This window comes from Tauraco erythrolophus, chromosome 1, assembly GCF_009769465.1.
Source record: "Tauraco erythrolophus isolate bTauEry1 chromosome 1, bTauEry1.pri, whole genome shotgun sequence".
Classification (NCBI taxonomy): Eukaryota; Metazoa; Chordata; class Aves; order Musophagiformes; family Musophagidae; genus Tauraco; species Tauraco erythrolophus.
In genome coordinates this window covers 105,709,115-105,720,827 of record NC_141465.1, presented here as the reverse complement: position 1 = coordinate 105,720,827, position 11,713 = coordinate 105,709,115, and the positions used below count along the sequence as shown (strand labels likewise).

The following is an 11,713-nucleotide window of genomic DNA, read 5'->3' as shown; positions in this document are numbered from 1 at the left end:
AGTCTAGAACTTCACTGTAAATAAGCAGTCAGCTTGGCAGTAGACAAACGTTTTATAAACATTTTGTTGTTTATTAATACAGCTGATGTCAGTACATGAAAACTAACATTCAATAAGAAAGTTCTGTGTTCTGCTTTCAGTGGATGTTTCTATTTCCTTGAAGTATGCTGGACACCTTGGCATAACGTAGCAGCACATAATGGTTTGTGGGTTTTGAAAAGGTGCAGGCCATATTGTGCTGCCTCAAAAATACAAGGATTTCATCATCATGAAGAGAAATATCACTTATGAATTAGTCAATCTTGTGATGCTGATGTCTGTCATACTTTAGCAGCACGTAAATATTGGTGTTAAGACTGTAAACATCTCCAGTATTAACTGTGCTGCTGAAGTAAGACTAGTCGCTTCTGCATGTGAGTCATGAAAAAGGACATTTCGTGTTTTTCCTGTTGCCTTTTTGTTGCTATCATTTATACATTGATTGTTTTTGAAGATTTTGGCTTTTGTTTATATTTTCATCTATTCAGAAACAAAGTTAAGGACTCCATAGTATCTGAATGTAAACATAGAATAGACATATATATAACTTTGAATGCTTTGGTTTACATGAAAGCTGAAGTTATTAAAGAAGCCATCTCAAACTACACCTGTCTAACAATGTTTTGGTAAGTGCTTTTATTTGTATATATTAAAAAATTGTTAAAATGCTGTTACTTTAAATGTCAGTATTTCTTTATTAAAACTCTTAAAACCGTGTGTTCGGCATTTTGTTAATGAATGGAGCTGGGAAATGTTTGTCATGTTTTTAGCAAAGCGAGCACAGAAAGCAAAAGTATTGTCCAAAATTTTTAACAAAACTTATTAAACACTTCATTTCTTAAATCACTATGTCTACAGACAGGTAACAGTTTTATGGTTATAAGTTTAAACCGTGTATCTGACTGAATTTGCTAATTTTTTTTCTCATCTTGGGCTGAGATATTTTTCTTGCAGGGGAATATTTCATTCAAATGATTGAAATCACTGCAGTGAGAATGGAAATTACTTGGACTCCTTTCCTTTTAAAAGCTTCACTCAAGAACTGTGTGGTGAGTCAAATGTAGACTAATGGTTATGTAAATGTCACTAATTTTAGATACAGTCAAGATCTGAAAGTGTGTTTCCTTTTAAGATTTTATTTTCTTCACTATCATGACTCAGTATCACTTGCTAATCTCATTTTATTAGCCTGTTATATTTTACCATTAAAATACACATGCCTTCTTCAAGTAACTGCTCACAGCTTTAAGTTTATACATCATATAGATGGTTTAAAAGGATGAAAAAAGTTTATCTGCACTGGGCATTTGTTTTGACTTCAGGCTTCACAGGCCTGCTACTGGTGCAGTTGCACAGGTACAAACATGATGCAGATGAATATGAATCCAAGTTGTTATAAATCTGCATTATTTTACCATATAGAATTTCAGCCTGGTGTGCTTGCTGGTAAAAATCACACTTTTCTTGTCTAGCCTTGCTATTAATTTAAACTGGTAAAACTACTGATGGCTATAACTTCAAATTTATTTCAGACCTGAGCAGTTCTCAGTAGTAAAGCTGTGCAGCATTAGATAGCCTATAGCTTTTTGTAAAGTAAACACTTCTGTGTGTACATTTACCTACTACAGGTCTCTTAAGATATGTGGCTAAAATGAGATTGACTACTGAGAAAAAAAAGATGCTATCTGGCTCAAAGTTGGATAGCTTTCTCACTGAGGTTTCTTTAAGTAGCACTATGTTATATTTGCTTACCTGTAACTACTTAATACTAAAGACATGCACAAACATTTCAGCCATTTGAAAACTTAAAAAGACTTGGAAAGACCAGACTCTTTAGGTTATAAAAGAAAAAGACATTATTCTTCCACTGTTCCCCTCCCTTTAAAGTTCACTGATTTTTGTTAGCACACTGCAGACTGTGGTGCTTGCAGAGGGCCATCCATCTCATTACTCTTATGGATCCAGTGTTTTAATGTACCTAGGCTCTTTCCCTGGTACCTCTATGAGTAGATGTGAATCTAAAGAGAGATCAGAATGATCTGAGAGCGTGCAACAAGTCAGTCTATTTGCAGGCTTTAATGAAGTCCAGTGGCCAAACCATTTGTTCCTCACTACATTGTGCCAGTGCTGGCCTTCGTGAGAACAGTGAAACAGACTGCTTCCTTCTCCTTCTCCATGCAAACCCCTACAGCTGGCACGAGGCAGGGGATGGCAGAGAGTGGGAAGAAGCAGAAGGGGAAAGGTTGGACTGCCTTGTCTGGTGGCCCTAGCAGCTTATAACTGTTCAGTGAAGTGATGAAAATAAAATTTGAGCATTTGCAGAACCAGAGCTCAACCGAGGAACCAAAGTTCCTGTCTGGATTAAGAAAATTGCTTCAAGTGCCTGTGAAGGCCTACTCAAATTATCCAGTTTCTAAAGCTTTGAAAAGAATGTCATATTTCTTGAATGGTTCACAGTTGCCTTAAATAAAATTAGCAATTGTATTTTCCAGAGGTCTACCTGCATGGAGGGTGCCATAGCCTGTGGCTGAATAGAACTCTCTCTGCATTGCAGCGCTGGGGTCCTAAGGATTGTGCCTGATGTAAGAAAAGGAAGGCTTGCTGTTTTCAGTTCAGTTGCTTGTTTTCTGCTAGGCTTAGGAACTGTATGGGAAAAAGGTGCTAAATTCATATAAAAGGGTAAGAAAAGATAGACCTGCTTGAAAATAAACTGAGACTGGTAGCTGTATAGGAGTGAAGACAACTAGTGAGAGAAGTCTAAAACTCTAGTGTTGAAAGGTTGGAGCTGAGAATGGATAGAGGAAGGATAGATCTGATGAACTGGAAAATTTGAAGGATTGGGACAGGATGGGCCAAGATTTGAGGGTTTTGTTTGCTTCTTGAAACTGGAAGAAGCAGCAGCCTGACAGAAGGGATCTGGCCTGAGGCAGAAAGAGCATGAGTCAGGCTTGGGGAAAGGGACTTGCACACCTCAGATCATTCCTAACATTCACAGGAGTGCTCTGCACTTCACATCCAGAAGGGAATGAAGACTATTAAGTAGGAGCTTTTATTGTAATCTGTGAAATCACTGTCACTTTCATCCTCCTCATCGTATTCCGTACAGAAGAGGGCAACCTTATTAGTGCTCTCAACTACTTCATGTTTGGTCCTGGAAAGGAATCCCGAAATAACAGAGTAGCTGAGGTTGGAAGTGACCTCTGGAGATCGTCTAGTCCGCACAGGGTCAGGCAGAGCAGGTTTTTTAGGACTGTGTCCAGTCAGATTTTGAATATCAAGGATAGAGACTGCAACCTGTCCTGTTCAGATAGAATTTCCTGCATTTCGTTTTGTGCCTGTTGCCTCCTGTCCTGTCACTGGACACCACTGAGAAGAGCCTGGCTATGTCTTCTTTACTCTTCCTTAACCCCATCAGCAGACATTTATAAACTTTGATAAGATTACACACGCAAGCCTCTTCTTCTCCAGGCTGGAGTCCCGGCTCTCTCAACCTTTCTTCATGTGAAAGATGCTTCAGATCTCTCATCCATCATCTTTGTGGCCCTTCGTGGAAGTAAGTAAATGTTTCAACTAATATGGGAATTGGAACTCAAAGGGGGAAATGCTTTTTGGGGAAAAAACAGAACACAACCTAATAACCTAACTGTAAAAAGAACATGAAGATCACAAAGTGAAACACTGAGAAGTTAGTTAACTCCTGCTTTAAGATTCTCCAATCTTCATTTGCCCCCTTGTGTTAGTGTACTATGAAGCAATCCTCATGATCATACAGAATATTTAATCTAATGATAGGATTGGCCTGGTGTGGTGCTGGGCCAGGGAAGATGCTTGTGGGCTGTGCAAGCAAAGAACCTGATGCTGCTGTAGACCTGCTCTAGAAATTGGTGGAAGATTCTGTAGGCAACAGAACAAAAGACTGCAAGTAGAGGAAACCATGTCTTCATGGTTATGCCAAATGAGAATTCCTAAGAATTGGACATGATGTTTATTTTTCCTATATGATGCTAAATGAGTTACTAGGCCTTTGTTTCCGTAGCATTTGTATTCCTCAGTTCAGAGGTGTCTGACTTAAGACCCTCGTGTGCGAGGAAACACTGGCTGTTCATGTTTGCAGCTGAGCTTCTCAGGAGCTGTCATTTGAATTAAAATACTATGTCATGTTATGTCTGTGTCTGTTGACACGGTACCTCAAACTGTTGTGTACTACTATCGTTTCTACACCTCCATGTGACATTTTAAAATAGGGGTAATAGGCACTTACCTCAAAGGGCTTTTGCGTTTTTGTTTGTTTGAAAAAACATTTGTTTAGTAGCTCTACTACAGTAATGCATTTCCTCATGGAGTTTTCTATGGCATTTAATTCTGATTGCAGAGGAAGAGGTGAATATGGGACATCTTTTAAATACCAGCTCTGCAATCAACTTTCCTTGTTACCAGCTCAAGCTGAGAAACCGAGAGTTTCCATGTTGTTGATTCACAGAATGTTAGGGATTGGAAGGAACCTCAAAGGATCATCTAGTCTAGCTTATACGTCCAGTCGGTCCTGTGAACTCCAAAATACTGATTTGTGTCCCATCTTGTCACTGATTCATTTTGCATATGTAGCTGTTACAATTACACACTTGTTTGTCCCATTCTGAGAATGTGGTTTCAAGAGTAACACCTACAATATTCTGGAAAATCTTTTATACACTAAAGGTAATGTTCATGTTTGATCTTCAGCATGTTTTACAATAAATTTACCTGTAAAGATCTACGTTGCGTAAAGAATGAACTAATTAAATTGTAACACTTAATTTCCTATGTACAGTGGTAAACAGTGTATCTTTAAAAATGGAAAGTGACTTACAGCTATGTATTTAGGACTTCTACAGGCCATTGTTCTTCAAATTTCAAAAGCAATTTTCCTGGAACTGCATGTGGCACAATTTACTGAGTGAGAGTGGTTCTGTACTTGATATTCAGATACAGAGATCTGAAAATATTTCAGCCTTTCCCTTAATCATGGTATTTTGTTAAGTATTGCAGGAAGTCTCTCCTAATCAGGTAGCAATACTGGTAGTAATATTGGAATTTGAAATGTTTAGACTCCCTTTCTGTTATTCATCACCACCTCCTATCATAGAAGTCAGAAAAAATGATTGATCTTTTGATACATCTGAAGTGGTGATCTACATTTTACCAGTTTAACTTGAAGCAGAGCAGCAATTCTTCATTTAAAACAAACAAAAGTTTGACATTTTGTTTTGAAGGAAAACTTATGTCTAACATATATGTGAATCTCCTTTCTAAGGTGGCAATTGTAAGTGTGTAGCAGAAGAAAATGCTTAACTATAAACTGAAATAAGAAAAAATAATGGAGAAAATGTGATGGCACAAGTGATCTTATTCATCTTTCTGTGAGGGGGATGGTATCAATGAGATACTACTTTTTCACTCTAATCAGTTTATTTCTGTTGGAAGTTATTTAATGGCTCTCAGGTGCAACAACTCAGTATTTTTTTCCAAATTTGATTTGCTTATATTAGCCCTGTGTTAATAAATCAAATGAAATTTATCTAATATTGCTTCTGTGTCTTAATGTAAAATTTGAACCCTATGTTCAAAAGTTCTGAAATTAACAAATTCATTGTAACAGCATTTATCCAGTTTGAATCTTCAATCTTAAGTATGCAGTGCTGAGTAGCTAGAAGCTGACTTGACTTAGCTTCTGTTGAGAGACAGGAATAATATATCCATAATGTTTTCTTCTGCTGTTTATAGCCATAGGAAACAGCCATAGATAGAAAGTTTCACATTTCCCTATGGCTTTTGCAGGGCAAGCATGTGACTTTATTACCTATAAAGAAACCTTCTGTCAGCAGCTTTTACACTTTTAAGTGGTTTTAAAAGTAAAACATTTTGGAATCTCTCATAAAATACTTCAAAAAACTTAAATATTATAAAATTTGAACTATATAAGGCATAAATTACAGTATATAAAGTCTCAAATGTATACGTTTTTAATATTTTATTGAAATAAAGGCAAAGGAAAAGCTTCAGGCATTATATTACTGGACCAGCTAGAATAGTCAACAATAATATATGACTATGGTTCTACAGTCCTGTGATTCTCAAGCCAGACGAGTTTGGGATTGACACAGTCTTCCTGTTTCCTTCAATATTATCTTGGCTCTGATATTTCCATGGTGGTTTCACTGAATGAGTTAGTTTTCTGTAAGCTCAGCCAGCTGAATGTGCTTGCTGTGTGAGCAACAGCGCTGGCACCAAGGAAAAGATCCCTCTGCTCTTGAGAATGGCAGTCTGGTATGAAAGTTCATTTCCATTGCATAAAGCCATGTAAGGAGGAATATTCAGGGCCTTATTCTTCCTTTCTTGATAATTCTGCAGACAGACTTGCCTATCTGCTCTTTAAATCAGTATCCAAGGGGATAACAACATCTTGGTCTACTTCTTTCCTTCTACAGAAGATTAGTATCTACATATGAAACTAGCACAAAAATGCCCATATAGATATAGCTTCTTAGCATATGGAAACAGCTGTGAGACACCTTTCCTGTCATCAAGACAATGTGAAAGTCTCCCTCTTCCAATAAGCAGTATCTGTTATTTTCAGACCTATCAATAGATGGTTAATATAATTTATGTGTAATGGAACTTCAGACACAACATAAGACATTCCCAGTAGTATCGGACAAAGACGAAAAAGAGCTCTACTGTTTCAGAGGTATGAAATCTGTTAAATGCCCTGTGCGACAACCAGTTTTTAGGAAGGGTGCATTGGATGGTAGGTTGTACAGTCAGAAAGAGGATTTCACAGCAGATTCGATAACATCATGTAGCCAGACAGCCCCCTGTTGGTTGTATTGTTGTGGAGGTTGAATTCAGCACTTCATTGCGCTCAACAAGCTCTTTTTTTTTTTTTCATTCCCATGTCACAAATAAAGAAAGCAGGGGAAAAAAATTGTGTGCATTTGTAAAAATTACCTTTGAATCAACTGTTATCCCTTCTATGTATGAGATAAATGTCACAGCTTGGTTAAATAGAGTATCTGCACTTGGTTTCTGAATGTATTTGTAGAAGCTTATTTTTAAAGAGCTGCAGCGAAAATGCTGAAGAGGACTTTGTCATTGTGATCAAACCTTACGACTAGCATACTTTAATATCACTCTTACACCCTGGCTAATGCAAAATATTTAGATAAACTTCTGTCAATAATGCAGGTAATGGATTTTATAACATTAAAGTTTGGAAGCTAGCAGGGAACTAGCCAGGCATAGGCTTCAGCCTTGTTTAACGACTGAGACTCTCTCGCAGGCACGTCTGAGAGCTTCTGCTATTTTACAAGGCACAGTTTTACTGAGAGGCTTGGGTTTTTTTATTCATGTTTGCTTTGTTTTAATCTCTTCTTTTATACGTGGCTTAAGTTGCTACCAGTGCAACTAGCTGCTTACTTCCAGTTTGCGTTTTCCCATGTGTTAAGACACCAAAAACCTTGTTCTTCAAAAGAAATAGATGTCTAAAATCCTGCAAAATTGAAGGACGCGTATTAGGTATTTTGACTTTTTTAAAGTGTTTCTAAAGGGAGCCTAAAATCTGCCTCATAATGGTCACTGTGTATCCATGTGATGATGGAATGCAGTAGGTACTGTAGGAATGTATGCAAGCAGTTATTGTTTAGAATCTGATGCTTAAAAGGCACCATTTATGGTGGAAGTGGTGACCCAAAGAAAGTTTCCAGGAAGAGCTCTGTCTCAGAGGCACAGGATCTTCTGCTCTGAGATAAACGGTACAGAGGTGATCTCTTTCTGCATCAGGTATGGCCTAAGTTCTAAAAGCTCATCGTCATTTGAAGAATTGGATTTGTAGCTAAAAGTCCATAGCTGTAACAGTAGTAGAGAAATTGATGTGACAACTACTACAACACAGAACTAGCATGATGCTGAGAAAGCCAAAGTGCTTAAGACCTCTTTTTCTTTCTCCCCTTCCCCATCGGTACCCATTGTAATTGGGTATTTTAGAACAGTTGGCAAAACCAGCAGAGGGTAAGGATAGTGTGATTGAAGAGGAGGTAATGGCAAAGAGAGAGACAGACCAAAGAGCTGCTTTAAAATTGTCATGACTTGCTAGAATCCATCAGAAGAGTTTAAGAAACTGACTGAAGCAATCTCAATGCAAGGGGACTTGCCCAAGAAACAGAAAATCTGAGTTTCAGAAGCCCGAGGGAATTCAAGATCACATCTACTTCCAAAAAAGCGCCCAGTGGAAGTCGCCCACAGATGTTCCCCATCTTTCCTGTTAAATCAAGGATACGTGCAAAAAGAATAGAAGTCACAAAATGGTTTTGTTCAAAAGTTGTTGGCAGTGATAACTGTTACCGTTAGCAGATGAAAGTAAGCCGCAGGTAGGATTTCAAAGGGTAGTGGAATTTGCTTTTATTGGACTAACTGTGCAGCTCCTTGCAAGTTCCATATTCTTTTCCTGGGATGTTTCCTGAAGTAACAGTAAAACGAGCATACAATAAATATAAGTACCCACTAAAGCTCACTAAAGGAATACTTTATGTTTCCAGTAGGTGAACACTGAGATAACTGAATATTTGTGAATTGCATCACAGACCTCTATTATGCCAAAGTTCTGCTTTATATTGCTAAAGAGAGCACCAGTAAAGGTGGCTTTAAACTGCTTTATCCTCCTACTTCCTCTAAAGCCGCTGAAGGGGGAACGCGCAGAGCAACTGGCGGAGTTAAAGAACTTCATGGCTGTTCGACACCCAGCCCTCCTTCAATCTACCCTGAAACTATTTTTTTTTTTATGTTTGAATTGGCTTTTTGCTTGGGTTTTGTTTGGGGTTTTTTTTTGGAGAGAAGGTTGATTTTTTTTTTTTTTTTTTTTTTTTGACAGGAGGGTTTACAATCTCCCTCCCAAATTAGTGGTATTGATAAGAGCCCATTCTGGGTTGAAGAAGATTCAAACAACTTACCCGGATCAGAAAAATTACAACATTTTTCCTACTCTGAGGAGTGGTTACTTACTCCATTTCCAAATTAGGATTAAATTTTAGGACTTCCTCATGGTTCTTGGATTATCTGTAGTTTTTGTTTTGTTCAAGCAATTCCAGTAGCTTAGAACATACAGGTTACTTGCAGCGCTGCGATATTGTGATTCTACGACTTTATGCTCATTCAGACATAAAGTAAGTAGCCTGAGAAAAGCGCTGCCTTACGCGACAGAACTGTCCTCAGTTGGTTTCCTCTAAAACGGCACCTTTTTCTCTTTAGCCATGAGCAGTTTTCCAGAGCAGTGGATATTTTTAATGGTAATTGACAAATTCTTAACTGTATCTCTATTTTTTCACGTTTATTTCCAAGTTCTTATAAAAAAGGCAGCTGGTGCTGGTGATTTATAGTGTTTGAGTTTCTCAGGCTGCCAACAGGCTCTTCCTTTGAGACGTCTAGGCCTAGTGAAACTCCTCTGATTCCCCATAAAATATGTCCTTGGGATAGGAATTTCTCTGTCACCCTCTATATTAAAACCAAATAATTTATACTGAGCTTCTTTTCCTTTGCTAATTTCTTTCATCCTTCTCTTGGTAGACAAAACCAAAAAAACTCCTCAAGATGTCACAAACGATGCAGGCACCTGGCCTTGCCTGAGCAGGAACACTGAGAAAGACCAGAACTCTTGCTGCTCCCGCTTCTTGCCCTAGGCTGTCAGCAAGTCTCCTAACGTGGCTACACCTTGACTGGAGGGTGACAAGGAACAGAACATTTGCAAAACAGGTCCTGATTTTCTCCATAAATTCTTCTGAAGTTAAGCGTAGCACAAACCTGGGAACAGCAGACTGGCTGATGATGCAGAGTTGGAATTACCTTGGATATTTCATGGTATGTGGTCTGCAGGCCTCGGATCCCTCAGCAGCCATTATGCTAGAGCAGAAATTATCAGTGACGAGGACACCAAAATTAATTTTGATAAGGTCAAATCACCTTTGGATCCTTCAGCTGGAAGCAGACAGCAATGCAGCACTCTGCTGTCAAATCAGGCTCAGAATCACCCCTTATAAGCCTCCGTGGATGTCCAGCCTTCAGCATCAATTCAACCATTCTCTACCCTGCTGGTACTGAGATAATTTTCTGTAAGTTTCCAGCATCCTGTAGGACTAGTTCCATAGAAAATATTTCCGTGTTCAGTCAGAACCAGAAGAGGACTGAAAGGTTCTTCTGTAAGGTTCTCTTTAGCTGGACATCCTACACTAGGTAGAAAGGTCAGGTGTCGTTCACACTAAGGTAGCTTATAGAGATGAGAACTTCCTGCATTTTTCAGCATGTCTATATTCTCATTAACATTTCTTAAACGCCAAGGGTCTTTGAGGTGCCATCAGACCTTCAACTTCAGCCTTCAAAGAAAGCTTGTTGTTGCTGTGTCACCAGCTATCATAGTATGGTACACACATCATTCTCTGTTTCTCAGGCAGCTCCTGATTTGTTTTCTTCATCTAGTGAGTACAAAGCCTTCAAAGATCCAAGTGGCAGGACAGTTTTACCAAATACCAAAACCATTACTAAATGCTGTCAGACTAGAACATTGTCTCAGGACAGCCTTCTCTGGAAGGAAAGCCGTCTCCAATAACAGTGAAAATTGACACCTAGAGCAAAAAGAAGACAAAATTTTATCTCTACTGCAGAAAGAGCTACCTTCCGAAAATGAGGGTACTAAACTACAAAGCCATACAAGCTAAACAGTATATTCTTAATCAACATTTGGAAATACTATTTTAAAGCAGTAGGAATTGCTACAGGCATCTAGGGAGGAATTTAGGTATGGTGTAGTAGAGACCATTTATGGCAATAACAATTTTTCCAGAGATGGACATCCTTATAAAGTCAACTTCTTTATGGGTTTTCTGAAGTACAAGCAGCTATTCAATGCTTTTTGATCTGTTTGTATAGACAAGGTTGTGCACACAATTTTTAGGTCCTCAAGAGAGTAAACACCAGTTTAGTTTAGTTCCCAAGCACGGGCATCACAGAGCAGAGGCTTTCCAACCATACAGACCTACCTACGTGCCCTCCAGCAAAGCAGCACAAGACTTCGAGTTAAAAAAACCCAGCTTTCTTGTTTGTAGCAGTTCACCTGCTTCTTTCATCGACATGGCAGAATGTCTGACTCATCTAGAACATTTGGGATGTTTTTAAAGTTCTACCTTTTCCTTTCAACCACTGAAGTGGTTTTATAACAGGTTAGTGCCTACCAGCCATCATAGAGACCAGACTGGGTATTCTATTTCAGTCACTCTTTGACCCCGTTCTGTCCCAGGGTGTTCTAATGACAGCAGATTAGATCATTAGTAACATCACTTCTCTTCCTACAGAAGAGAAAAGAGATCTCACTTTATCTTTTAAAAACGGAGGGGAAAAGGTGTTAATGACTCCGTTCCAGTACCGTGTTCCCTTTGGCTGTCCCAAGTCTCAAGAGACGTGAATACATACCTCTGAAATGTATATATGAGTGCTATTAATGAACACATACAGGTTAACCGGGTGATCAGGCCCAGTCAACATGGGTTTATGAAAGGCAGGTCTTGCCAATCAAACCTGATCACCTTCTATGACAGGGTGACCCACCTGGTTGACGAGGGAAGGGCTGTGGATGTAGTTTTCCTTGACCTCA

The 11,713-nt window shown here is 38.7% G+C and overlaps 1 long non-coding RNA gene across 2 annotated transcripts; it reads left to right on the top strand.

Annotated features, from left to right (window-relative positions):
* The first annotated feature begins 414 nt into the window (after nt 1-414).
* Nucleotides 415-5,528, top strand: LOC147529445 (uncharacterized). 2 transcript variants are annotated; one of them, XR_015222163.1, is made up of 3 exons: nt 415-1,088; nt 2,532-2,621; nt 4,412-5,528. It is a non-coding gene; the product is annotated as an uncharacterized LOC147529445 (long non-coding RNA). The 2 variants fall into 2 exon arrangements; XR_015222162.1 differs by lacking the exon at nt 4,412-5,528 and adding an exon at nt 3,508-4,011.
* Nucleotides 5,529-11,713: the final 6,185 nt, after the last annotated feature.